Below are 13,781 nucleotides of genomic sequence, written 5' to 3'. Positions count from 1 at the left end.
CCTATGGCTCTGACACCACCAGATTTAGGGCGGTGCGGGCAGTTCCCTGCACAAGGTGCTGAGCCGAAGGGGCACAAAATTGAGAAGATCCATAATTGAGATTATGGATCAAATTTTGGCCTCGCATATTACAAAAAAATTACCAAAGCCCACCCCGGATCTGATTCAACATGGTAAAATGAAATTGTCCAAAGGCCTGAACAAATGAATGCTCCTAATGTGGCCAAATGATTTTTCATAAATGGGGTTCCACCACTGAAAAGGCTCTGTCTCATCTCACTGTCCCACAAGCCACACCAGCCAACAGGACTATGAGACTCCTGCTAATCATCAAGGCCCAGTTCGGAAGGATTGGGGTAGGTACGCCAAATCTTTGAGTTCTGGGTCATTCAGGGCTTTATGCATTAATGTGGACACATATCAAGCCCAATCATTCACCAGCAGCCAGAGCAGTGCTTTGAGGGTTGAAGTAACATAATCCCGTCTACTTGTTAGCAACAAGGACACAACATATTTTCTGAGGGTGCCTGAATTCTTGGTATGGATATCAGATATCCTGGAATCTATACAGTCCAAAGCTCCTGATGTCAGAATTTGTTTTTCATCTGTTCTTGCACCCATGGTTTTTTTAACCCTACCAGTTCGAGGAATATAATATGTGCCTGTACCTTAATAATCAGCTGCCTCTGGGCTGCTGCTATTAAGAAAAGAAAAGAAAAAAAAGATTCTGAACTTCTTTTCCTAAGAAAAATGTTGTGGTTTTGATCACTGTAGAAATTTTCTCCACTTGTAGCACCCTGAAGTAGGTTCCCCTGGCTTCCTGGGGCTACATAATCATCTATAGGAGGAAGGGAAGTGAATGGTTCAGAAGCTGAGGAGCTGGAGAATACAAGAATGTCAAGGGGAGCCAATTCGATCTGACTGCCAAGAGTGTGTTTTGTCGGAAACACAAATCTAAGGCCAGCCATCAGCACCCCATTGCTCTGAAACTCGATCTGCTCCTTCTTGAATTAAGAAGGAATTCTTAAGAAGTCCTGCAAATGAGGAGATAGTATTGGGTAAGGGAGCTCGAACCTTTCAACAATCCCATCCTTGTGTTTTATTTGAAGGTGTTCCTCTAAGCAATTGCCAATGAGCAGACGAGTCAGATTCTCTCGTCTAAAAAAAGATGAAACCCAACCAGCATTATATTAATAATGCCCATCAGCATTCTTAATATATGCACAGCCAGAGGGAGAAAATGGAAGCTCTCCTTCTCTGCTGAGTCTCAATGCCCCCTATTTTGCCTCCATGAATGTGGTATATTCATTTCCCCTCCTGTTGTGAGGAACCACAGGAGGTAAACAGTTAGGATTCTTCATCATGCAATCTATATTCAGTACATTAAAAGCTCCGCATATCTCAGGGTAGAAGCTGAATGTTTTAATCACTGTCACCCCTCCTTGGTGTCTATCTTATGCATGCTGTGGAGACTTTAATAAATATTTTATGGATCTTTTCAGAAGCTTATCACTTTTACCCCTGAAATGCCCACTGGCAAGTATTTTTATTATGCTCCCCTTAATTAAAGGGACCCGCAGACATATGCACTGAACACCATATAAAAAAGTAAATTGAGGGTTTCTGTTTCGCAACATCACAGCAGAGGGGGGCATCATGCAAAGTGTGTTTTGAACAGTGTTTGCTCTGTTGACAAACCTTGAGTCAGTTTCATGAATGCTGTTACGCGACTATATTGACTGTGGAGGCTGTCTTATACTGAGGCAGACCATTGGTCCATCTGGCAGCAGATTTCCAGGGTTTTTGACAGGGGTATTTCCCATCCCTCTGTGGATATTGAAAATAAAACCTTCCTCATGTGAATCATCAGTTGCGTTAAAGCGTAGTATGGAGTAGGACTCTGGCTAAACATGCTCTTACTAAAGCATAATTCTGAAGGAATTGTGGTTATTTTAAAATAAATAAATAAATGTTATGTTCAAAAGAAATGACTATTCCCTTTTAACACAATTGAAGCTAATATCACAACGAACAATTTTTCTGGTCTGTTGAGAGAACCAAAACATTTTTAGGTTTGTGTAGAATCTGTTAAAGGACCTCTGTTCCATCTCCTGATTTAGTGCTGTTGACTTCCATAGACAACCTAGTTGCAAATTCGATTGCAGCAGGATATGGCTGCCGATCAGTTCATCTTAATACCCTCAGTTCATTTCTTTTAAGAAGAATTCTTTTGTGTCTATATATTTTTAATTAAACCTGTTGCATTGTGGCTGCATTGCATCTGGGGTTCTGCAAAAGGTTACTTGTCGTGCTCAAGTATTAGGGACCCTTAAGCAGTTCCTAAATGATTTATCATTATTATTCTGCCAAGATCTTTATTGATTTTATTTCTGCCCCACTCTGACATTTACAATTGCTTTCATCCAATGTTGTTTTTATTATACTTCTTCTACTGTTTGGTTTTGCGACTTTTTAAATTGTAAACTGCCTTGTGAGGCCTTACCCAAAAAACCAAGGCAGAAAGCTATCAAGTAAATAAACAGTGTGTTATTACTCCAAGGGCTGACGCAAGAGAAGTTCAGATGTGAGATTAGAGGTGCTTTGCATCTTGCGCATGCATAATTTTTTTGTAAGAATGATGGAAAGAAGAAGAGGAGTTTGGATTTCATATCCCGCTTTATCCCTCTCCTTGAGGAGTCTCAAAGCGGCTAACAATCTCCTTTCCCTTCCTCCCCCACAACAAACACTCTGTGAGGTGAGTGAGGCTGAGAGACCTCAGAGAAGTATGACTAGCCCAAGGTCACCCAGCAGCTGCATGTGGAGGAGCGGGGAATCAAACCTGGTTCCCCAGATTATGAGTTCACAGCTCCTAACCACCACACCACACAGGCTCTCAAAATGAAAGAATTCAGATGATTTAGCAAATGGAGTAACTAGTGCTAATTTTTTTATAAAAAGAGGTGTCAGAACTCATCATGAACACCTCCCTCATTCTCTTAGAATTGCAATGGCACCCACCTGAGAGGAGCTGGAACTGAGTTTGGTGAGTTCCAGCTGAAAAAAAGCCCTAAGGGTAACCAACATGATTCCTTCCGGATGTTGCTGGATTCCATCTCTCATCTGTCCCAGCCAGCATAGCCAGTCAGAGATGCTGAGAAGTGCAGTCTTGCAATATTTGGAGGGGACCACATTGGCTACCCCTGATATAGCGTTAATAAGATTTAAGTATCATATGAGTGCATAGAAACACAGAACTGTAGAGCTGGAAGCGACCTTGAGGATCATCTGGTCCAACCCCTTGCAATGCAGGAATATGCAGCTGTCCCATACGAGGATCAAACCTGCAACCTTGGTGTTATCAGCACCATGCTCTAACCAACTGAGCTATCCAATTGCCCAGATAAGTGAAGATCAGGTAAAAGGTATGCCTTCAACATACAGCAGAGGCTATACAATGCACCTCTGCACTGCCAGATCCACCTCTGTGGTGTTATTTTGATAATGTAGTTCCCACTTCCTTTGCAGAGGCGTTGTACAGAAAAGGGAACGGCTGGCTCAGATGGCTGGCTCCACCTTGGCTCAAAGGAATAGATCAGAGATACAAATGATTTGGATATTTACTCAGTGGGTTTGGTCTTTATTCCCCAAACAATTGAAAGGTGTGCAGAGGAAGCCTGACAGCATCATCAGCTTAAGGGTGCAAATGTTAATGCCAATAAAGGGAGCTGGGGCCACATCCACACCCGACATTTAAAGCACTCTTATACCACTTGAACACTTCTGGCTTCCCCCAAAGCAGTCCAAAAACTATATTTATTAAAGAGGCTGAGAGTTTTTAAGAGATCTCTCCCAGGATGACAATTCCCAGCACCCTTAACAAGCTACATTTCCCATGATGATTATTTGGGGGGAGGGGGAGCCATGACTGTTAAAGTGATATAAGAATGCTTTAAACATAGGGAGTAGCTATGACACAATTCTTCTTTCACCATGCAGATGTTTCATGAAGCTGAGAGATAGTTCAGTCGGTAGAGTGTGAGACTCTTAATCTCAGGGTCAGGGGTTTGAGTCCCATGTTGGGCTAAAGTTTCTTGCATTGCAGGGAGTTGGACTAGATGATCCCCATGGTCCCTTCAAACTTTATAATTCTATGATGCTCATCAATGAATTCAACTGATGTATCAATGTACAGTAAATAGAGGAAAGTTCTATTACTGGGACTAATTTAGCCGTGAGTACACACACATAATCCTGCTGCTAGACCTAATAGCCAGAACTCAGCTGGGTGGGCAGGTTGGCACTGCAACTTTCAACTGTAGGTTGAGAAAATCTGCCTTAAAGAGACTCGGCCATGTAAGTTCCCTTGATTAGGCAAAGCTGCACTTAAGAAAGGAAGCTGGTCCAACCTTCTCCTAATGATTAATCCCTCTAAACCCTAAGAGTCAGGGAGGGGATTCATATACACAACTTCCAAAGAGAGACTAAAATGCATCATTCCTCTGGCAGGTCCCGATACCTATATCTGCTGCTGCAAAGGGGAGATTGGATGGTTAATAGTTTCTTGTTAAAGGAGATTGAGAGTATTGTGCAGTTTTGTGCCTTGTCTCTGTGCAAGCAGATTTTATGTTTTCTTATTGTTTTGATTTATTTTCCTTTTTAAAAAACCCTTTTCAGGTGGAAGGCAGTCTATAAATTTAGTTAATAATAACTTCAAGTCCTGAAATCATAATGATTGCCTAACATGAATCAAGCGTATAATAATGTGCTCCCAATAACGTGCAGAACACTTTGCATATGAGATTAGCAATGCAGAATAAAGACATTAACTCATTGTCGGTTAAGTGATCTGTACTGTGTGAAAACAGGCAGATCAGAAAATGTGGCATGTGACCCAGAATTGTTTGGGGCCCAAAAATATAAGTCGCCCAGGTATTTTTCCCTGTCCAAAGTAACCAAGGAAATACTTCTAATGATTGGGGAGGGGGGAGTTAATTCCAGTTTAATGATGGCAAGTAATTCATTCTGTTCTGAATTATATTTTTTCAAATCTGATTGGAGAAAGGGGTTTGTATACATTCAAGCATATTGTTCCCCTTATGTTCCCATAACTTATTATCCTCCAGCATTCTACTGAGAACCAGATGGACACAGATGATGAAAGGAGATATTTCTTCCTACCAACAAACTTAGGCATTATTTGTTTCAGAACAAATAAAAAGAATGCCTAGATATAAGTAAGCATTTGATTAACAGTTTGTTGCTGCAATGCATATCCCCCTTTAATTTCAAGCATTGCATTCTGCAATCTCAAAACCTTTCAAAATGCGCACACACAAAAATCTTTGATCTGGCAAGCCTTTTAATAAGTGTTCTAAAAGTCATCCTAGTTTACTTAGGGTGGCTGCTGAATTCTTCTCAAACTGGGATTTAGCAACAGATTGGTGGATAGATTTTCTAAGGGGTTTATGGGAATTTTCCTAGGCACTAATGGATCTCCTTCCATGCTGATGATGATTGGAATGGCAGTGGCTAGGCCTGCACAGAGGTCTGTAGGAAGCCTCTACAAAGGCACATCAATCAGGACCTGATATTGTATAGGCAAGCCTGGACTACAGTTTGTGGGCAAGTAGAAATCCACTGCTTCAGTTTTTATGAAAGAACTGCCCCCCAAAAGAAATACACATCTTCATTCATTGTAAATAAAGGGATGGTAGATTTCCAGTTACACAAAACTCATCTGCCTTGGTTGACCAGTCAACTAAACACTCCCTTAGGATTGATCTTCCGGGAAGTCTTCCTCCAGGAATTCATAATTGCAGGGGTTCATCTGGCTAGTGGGGATGATAAGATGTCGATGAGAAAGCTAGGTGCATACTATGAAGTACTGGAAGGATTCTTAGAATTATGACTTTGTTAATTATGGGTGTTTCTGAAGCTGACTACTGAATACTGACTCATTGTCGACCAGGAAAATGCTCAGTTGACCATCATTGTAAGCCATTAACTTAGACCAGTAACACCATTTACTTTTTGAAAAAAGGTTTTTTCTACAAGGTTTTTTCTTACTTATGCTTCTTTGGATGCATATCCCACTAAATTCAATTGGACTTTCATTTGAGTAAAGAATCTGTAGTTTTAGCTTTATAGTTTTAAAGACAGAACTGCATGTGATACTAAAAGCCTCTTCAGGAGTTCAAAGGAATGTGTAAATAGAGAGCTGAGTGTCATTAGCATACTGATGATACCCCGCTACAAATATTCTGATGACATCTCCCAGGAACTTCATATAGCTGTTGATGAGCATAGGAGAAAAGATTGACCCCCTCAAGAACCCCGCAAGTTAGCTCTCAAGGTGCTGAGCAATAGTTCCTCTAGTGCTACTCTCTGAAATTGACCTTGAAGGTAGGAGCTCTGGAGAAGCAACATGGTTGCATGCAGCTTCTCTCTCCCAGCCCAGCAAAGTTCATCCTTAGGCAATTTCAGTGCCATGTCTGGGCTTGAAGCTGGATTGAAATGGGTCCATACAAAATTCAGGAAAGCAGCAGGTGCACATAGGGACATTGGAGGTGGGGCTAGCATGCAGACACCCTTCCCACTTTAACCCCACCCCCATTAAATGCCTGAAGAGAGCTTCTATTATGCTGTCTTTGAAATAAAGCAGAATACAAGGATTCAAGCATCACAAAGCTGCTAGAAAGAAGAAATTAATCTGAGTTAGTATTGCAAATACATTTAATCCCTTGTTAGACTCCTTGAAATTTCTCTAAGTTTGTAGCAGACATAGCAGATCTTCCTTCATTACATGACAGAGAAGTGGTAGCTTATTTTCAGGGCATGGGAATCCTGTACAGCATGAAAGCAGATTTCCTGTTAAACACTGGATTTCCAGAAATATGGGGTGTTTGCTTCTTATGATAAAAATGTATGAATCGTGGTATTTCAATGGAAGTTGCTACTAAACTGTCTGCCAGAGGCTCTTTGCCACCTTATCTTTGCTCACAGCCATCAAAGTATGTAGGTGGCCCCCACATACAACAGGAAACTATAAGCCACCATTTTATATTTCCCACAATGCTCCAGGGTGCTCCACTATGCCAGGTGCTCTGGGACACTGGAAAATGTAAAACAGTGACTAATAGCCACTTACCACTTGACATGGTAAGGCAAACATCAACACTGGAGAGCTCTGGGACCCCCGCAGAGCCAAGATGTCTCTGCTACCTACCATTCTTTGAGTGGAGATGGGTCCTCAAATTGAAAAATGCTCAAACCATGTGGTATTCTCCTGAGCAAAGGCCCTTTGTTCAAGTCTCCAAACTGAGCTTCCAGTTGCTCACTTCTTTTACTTCATCCTTAATACATTTTTTAAAATATGGCCTCAGTAAATGTCACATATTTTTCATCACGATAAACACCCACAATTTAAATGCACCCTTATCTTCCCATATATATGTGTGTCGGCTTCGTTTACAGTAGCACAAGTTATCCTTCATCATTGTAAGGAAACAAAAAAGAAAGGGGGAAGAAAGCTGGGTGAAATGATGACTCATGTACACAGCGAGAGGAATGGCATTTAACAATACAGATTTCCTTCTTTAAGTTAAGAAAGTTAGCAGAACAGACATTCCGACTGTACTTTTTTTGTTTCTTTTCCAACCTTAAAGAAAGCAATATCTACTTTGTTACAAAACAGAAAGCAGGCAATATTTTATATTGCTGCTGTCAATTACGTGATCCCATGTAACCTTTTTCAGCTATTATATTCTTCAAATCTTTCTGCACAAATATTGCCAACAGAATACAGAAAGAGCTTCAAAGCATCTTGGAAGTATTGGAGATGCGAGACAGCTGGCATTGCTTAGAGACTTAAAATGAGATGACCAGATTTCTAATTTATAAAACTGGGACAGCACATGTCAGGGGAACATCACGAGGGGCTTTGTGAAGAGATACCTCCAGCCATTTCCTTTTGTCAGGTATAGCCTTGTTTACTAGGGGGAGGAAAGAGGGGGAAGCTCAAAATGGCTGCGCTTGAAGAAGAGAGCTGTTAAATGGCCAATTAAAATAGCAGTCTTGGATTGGAACAGAGCAGAGGTGCCTAAAAGTCTGACTTGCAAAGGCAGTGTTAAAGCTGGTTGTTCGGTTTGCATTCTTTCATGAAATTCTTTATACGCTTGCACACATCCACGGACAGCATTAGAAAACTTTCCAGAAAACTAATTTCAAGATCTGCCTTCGATCTGATCCAGCTCATTATGAGCTCCTGAGCTTTGAAGAAAAACAGTGAGCAAATGTGGTGCAACCCTACTCAAAAGGAAGCCCCACTGAGGTCATTTTGTAGGATTTCAGCTGGACGTATGAGAAATGGAACCAATTGAAATTAAGTTGAGGCCATCATAATTTGGGTTGCCAAGCCACAACCTGCAGGACAACTTCTCCAGCTCACCTCACCTGCTGCTGCCACCACACACACACATTGCATCAGTCACTTCACTCATTCAACTGTATTTTTCACAGGTCCTGCTTATTGTGAGATAAGAGGCAAAGGGCAACTGACAGGTCTTCAGGATAGGAGAAACAGCCTTTCTGATGTATTTCATGTAACCTAATAAGAGGATGGGCTATGGTTCCATCATGGAGAACATGGTTTGCATGCCAAAGGTCCCCAGGCAAAAAATGTTCCTCTTCAACAAGGCCTTTAGCTTATTAAACAATCCATGGCCTTTTAAATGTGTATGAGTGGGTTATTGGTTTTTTGTGGAGGTTTTTGCTAATATAATGGTACCTGCGGTTACGAACTTAATCCATTCTGGAGGTCTGTTTGTAACCTGAAACTGCTCATAACATGAGGCTCGCTTTCACTATTGACGCCTCCCACTGCAGCCGCGCTGCCGGCACACAACATCTGGCCGCTTGCATCCCAGGGCAAAGTTCGCAACAAGGAGCATGTACTTCCAGGTTAGTGGAGCTCATAACCCGCAGCATTTGCCAGGAAGACAGGTTCCACTGTATGTATTTTGTGTTCTTATGTTGTAAACTGCTCTGTAATCTTCAGGTGAAGGTTGTTATATAAATTATAAATAAATATACAGGTATGACTGGGAGAAACCCATGTTTGAAACCCTGGAAAACTGCTGTAGACAATACTGGGCTGGACAGACAAATGGTCCAACCTGGTATAAGGTCGCTTCCAATAAAGATTTATATACTGTATTGTGCTAACTGTGATGCAACTTGGCAATCCCTCATACAGCTGCTTATTTAATGATTGCACCACCATGCCAAATGGATCAGTTGTCCACCACAGATTGCAGCTCAGGGTCAGGGTCAAGAGTCAGCATGATGGGGATCACAGCCCACAGTGAGGCCAGCTGCCAAGAGATCCCTGGGCTTTCTGCAGCGAGGAGACATAGATGTTGTCTTGACAAGGGCCTTCCAAATCCTGCCGCTGATATTGCTGCAGCTGCCTCTTACTGACTGCTAGTGTCTTCTTGGTGGGCAAACTCATCTGTGGACAGGGGAAACACTGATCATATAAGAACATAAGAAAAGCCTTCCGCTGGATCAGGCCACTGGCCCATCTAGTCCAGCTTCCTGTTCTCACAGTGGCCAGTCAGACACCTGTGGGAAGCTCTGCATTACCCTTTTCGAGATGAGGCAACCGGAACTGTACATGGTATTCCAAATGTGGCATTTGTGTGGATTTGAATAACAAATTCCTCATAGAGGAGTTGTAACCATGTAACCATTTCTCATAGAGGAGTTGTTCCCGTCCCCTATTCATTTTGCTTGCCCTTTTCAGCTGTGCAGTATTCTTTTTGGCATGCAGCAGCCAGAACTGTACACAGTATTCCAAGTATGACTGCACCACAAATGCACATATAGCCATTCTGATACTGGCGGTTTTAATTCAACTCCTTTCCCTAGTACGGAATTAGCATTTTCCACAGCTGCCGCACACCGGGTCGACATCTCTATTGAGCTAACCACAACAACCCTGAGGTCTCATTCCAGACTAGCTTCCACCAGTTCAGACCCCATGAGCATATATGTGAAATTAAGATATTTTTTGCTGCAACATGTATCAATTTACAGAAGGTGTCAGAGAGGACCGAATGAGGTCAAGATGTGATCTCCTCAAACCTGGAGCAAGCTTAGCTTGAGGGTATTTTTTTTCCACAGCAACAAAAACCCTACCCAGGCCACATTCAGATGGAGGGAGACACTTTGAAAGTTTGTTGTGACCTGCACTTCATCTGCAAGCTAAAAGAAACATATTTGTGAGAGCATTTCATTTGCAAACAGTAAGTAATCCCCTGGCGCTCACCACTGAAACACAGCATGTGCCTCATGCATCATTTCAAGATTTCTTGCCCAAGGGGAAATGCTGCTGTGGTTCAATATTAAAATGTTGGGTTTATGGAGAAAAATTGTCTAAAACTGAGGCGGATTGAGCAAGTTTGTTGTTGTGGGTTGGTTGTATTTAAGGCTTCTGACTATGTTGTCGGCTGATGAGCCGTTTGGTTCAGCCATTCTTAGGAATTTGTCAAGATGTCTCCAGATCATAAATCTGTTTTCTTTCTCATTTTTTATCAGATTCAGGTGGAGCTGTATAGGTGCCATACATCCAGAATTTACCAGTCATAACTGGTATTCAGCCCTCGCTAACAGCGTCTGGGCAGAATTTGCTGAAATGTTCAGGAAAATGCGGGTGTACGGCACTGTAGATTTTCGTGATTTCCATTTAAAATAGCTCAAAAATATTTTGTGTCCAGATTTCACTTTGAAATATGACAACCCTATTTGAAGTATTCACAAAACCCATTGTATGATATGCTACTGTTATAATGTATTGATGTTTATGATTTTGAGTCTCTTGGATACCTTTGTGTCACAAGAGACTAACAAGTCTAATAATTAATAAAGAAAATAACCCCACCCAGGTTCAGCTCTACATTTCATAATTCAATATTACAAAATATTTTTATTTAAAGCACCTCCCATTGACCACTGAAAGTAACATTTTATGGACTTATCTCCTTTCTTTTTGTTTTTTTTTCTTTTTTTAAAAATCACTTACTCTAGCCAGTCTGTTAAAAGGACAACCAACAGCCTTTGGCCGCGGACAAACTCTCCAAGATAATAAAGGCTTCAAAGTTCTCCTGTTACAATTATTGATGTGAAAATAAAAGATCAGCAAGCTGAGAAGCTCCCAGAAGGGAGGAAATATATTCTATAGGTGTGAGGCTTCTGAGTCTTGAATGAGATTCAAAGGACATTAGGGATCTTTTCTTAGTAATTTACACCATTCCATTACATTGCCATCATCATCACTATTATAGCTCTCCCTCTCACTTCAAAGTCACTCCAGCCATCAACATATATAATTTTAATATTCACAGCACTCTCTTAACAAGAACTCTAGCTCAGTATCCTATTTCTCACCATGGCTAACTCAACGCCTCTTGGGGAGCCCAAAAGGACGGCATGAAAGGAATACTCCTCTCCTGTTGTTCTTCCTGAGCAACTGGTATGAGAGATGTGACCTCTGATCCTAGAGGTAGTATATAGCCATCTTGACTAACAGCCATTGGTAGTTCTGTCCTCCACTAATTTGTTCAATCTAAGATAAGTCTCTTAAAGCACAACTGCACTAGTATCAGTGATATCCTGGTCTGGGCCTTTTCTTTCAACACGTAGGTAAACTTTTTACACCACTGGATGAGCACATTCTTAGCAGAGGGATGAAGATTTATTTTCCTTTTTCCTCTAAGAGCCTCATTTACTTGTGGGTTGCCTTTGGGGGAGTCTATGCCAGGGGTGAGTGGGACCAGAGTCAAAAAGCAAGCACAGCAATCTACATTCACACCACATAAAAGTGAGAGGTTTTTAGACATACACCGTTCTACATCCTCCATCCAAGCAAGCCAGAGACACGATTGCAATTCAAGAACGCAATCCATCCAAAAGCACTCAGGAAAGGCACAGAGGGCCAGTGTGGATGTGGCCTGGACATGGCCTGAGGGGAATTCCAAGAGCCAGGCAGAGACATCTGAAGGCTTGCATTTGCCCCCCACACACACTAGAGTATGACGATGTCAGCATATGAAGTAAGCTGAACTACACATTACACTGAGGAAATAAGAACGTTGATACAGAACAGCCCTGTATTTTTAATAAATACAGTTCAATTCATCATCAGCACAAACATACACATTACAATGTCTGCTTGGCATATATTTTGGTTCCTGGTGAAGACTATATTTTCATTTCTTTTACTTTTGCATAAAATATTTTTTAAAATACCAGTTATGCTATTATTTCTTTTAGCATGTTGTTGGATTGCTACTTTCAGGTGGGTGGGTGATTTTATTGACTGTAAGCCCCGTTCCATGCCCAATTAGCATGGGACGCCTTTGCCTGATGGTGCTGAGGCCCATAGATTGCGGGAAAATACTGGGCAAGGTTTTGCCCAGTATCTTTTCTGTGTGTGGGCTCATGGGAAAAAGCTGCCCCTGAGTCCTTGCTGCAGAGAGAAGGGGAAGGCCTATATAAGGCTGCTTCCCTTGGATCTCACAGCCATTTTGTATTCAGGCTTGCTGTTCTATAAATTGAAAACTTCATTCCATTCCCAGAAGGATCTGTGATCCAATGAAGATTTTAGAGGAGGAGAAGGGAACCTTTTTCAGACTGGGGGCCACATGCCAGTGGGGGGTGGGGCCCTTTGTACCTTCATACAAAAGCCTAGTTCCTGCACACACTTACACACCCCTCTTTGTCCTTGATCCTGGGAATTAAGAGGTATTATCAAAGTTCAAGGACACATTCCAGTCACTGGCAGAGGAAGAGGAGTGGAGGGAGAGCACACAGCCCCTGGCAGCGCGATTCCGGTGGGGTGCCATTTGCAGCTGCCCCCTGCCCGCACTGGGCGCCACACCCCTGCACTCCACCCCTAGGACACACACCAGCCCCAGCCCCCCCTCCCCGGTGCTGGAGCATGAAGCTCCGCCACTGATTCCAGCCTTGCAAAAACACTGAAGGAGGGGATGAAATAGTGTTGGTGATGGGTGTGACTGAGAAGGATATGTGGCCTGGAGAGAGCCTTGAGGACCAGATAGAGATGTGGGGTAGGGTGTATTTCCTACCTCTGTTTTCATGGATGGAAGATGCGGGGGATGATTTTCACTGATTCAATTCCCCTGCAGCCCCCCCCCACACACACACACCATATTCCACATTGTCCTGAAAAGTCTCCTAGTTCTCCAGAACATATAAAGTGGGGTGCAGCCATAGGAAAAGGGGAGATTCAGCAACAACAAAAAATCAGGTCTCCCACAGAGATCTGCCATGAATGACATTCCACTCATGTAATCTCTGGATACAACCCATGGCTATGATTTTCTTTAATAATGATGATGTGTTTCACGTTTTATTTTGTAATCTGCCTTCAGTGTAAACTAGGGGTGAAGAAGGAAGGAGAGTAAATAGACAATTGAAATCATTTTTTTCATGCATCCTCTTTTACTGCCTGCAAACCAATTATTCTATTCCACATTTAAAAAGAAATTACAAAGGAACAGATTCCAAAATAGCAAATTTTACACACAAAAATATTTCTTGCTAAAGTAATTAGTTCCTATTTCTCTCTCGCTCTCCTTCTCTCCCTCTCTCTCTTCGGTGATGCAAATAACACAGAGAAAGCCTTCTGGTTATTTTATTATCTATATAGAGCTTTCTTTTCCTTTGCAGAGGCTCTATGCACATTGAAGCAGCACCACGAT

Source organism: Podarcis tiliguerta (genome assembly GCF_965153285.1).
Source record: "Podarcis tiliguerta genome assembly, chromosome: 7".
In the NCBI taxonomy this organism is placed as follows: Eukaryota; Metazoa; Chordata; class Lepidosauria; order Squamata; family Lacertidae; genus Podarcis; species Podarcis tiliguerta.
The sequence above is the reverse complement of the archived record's forward strand: the minus strand, read 5'-3'. Positions refer to the sequence as shown.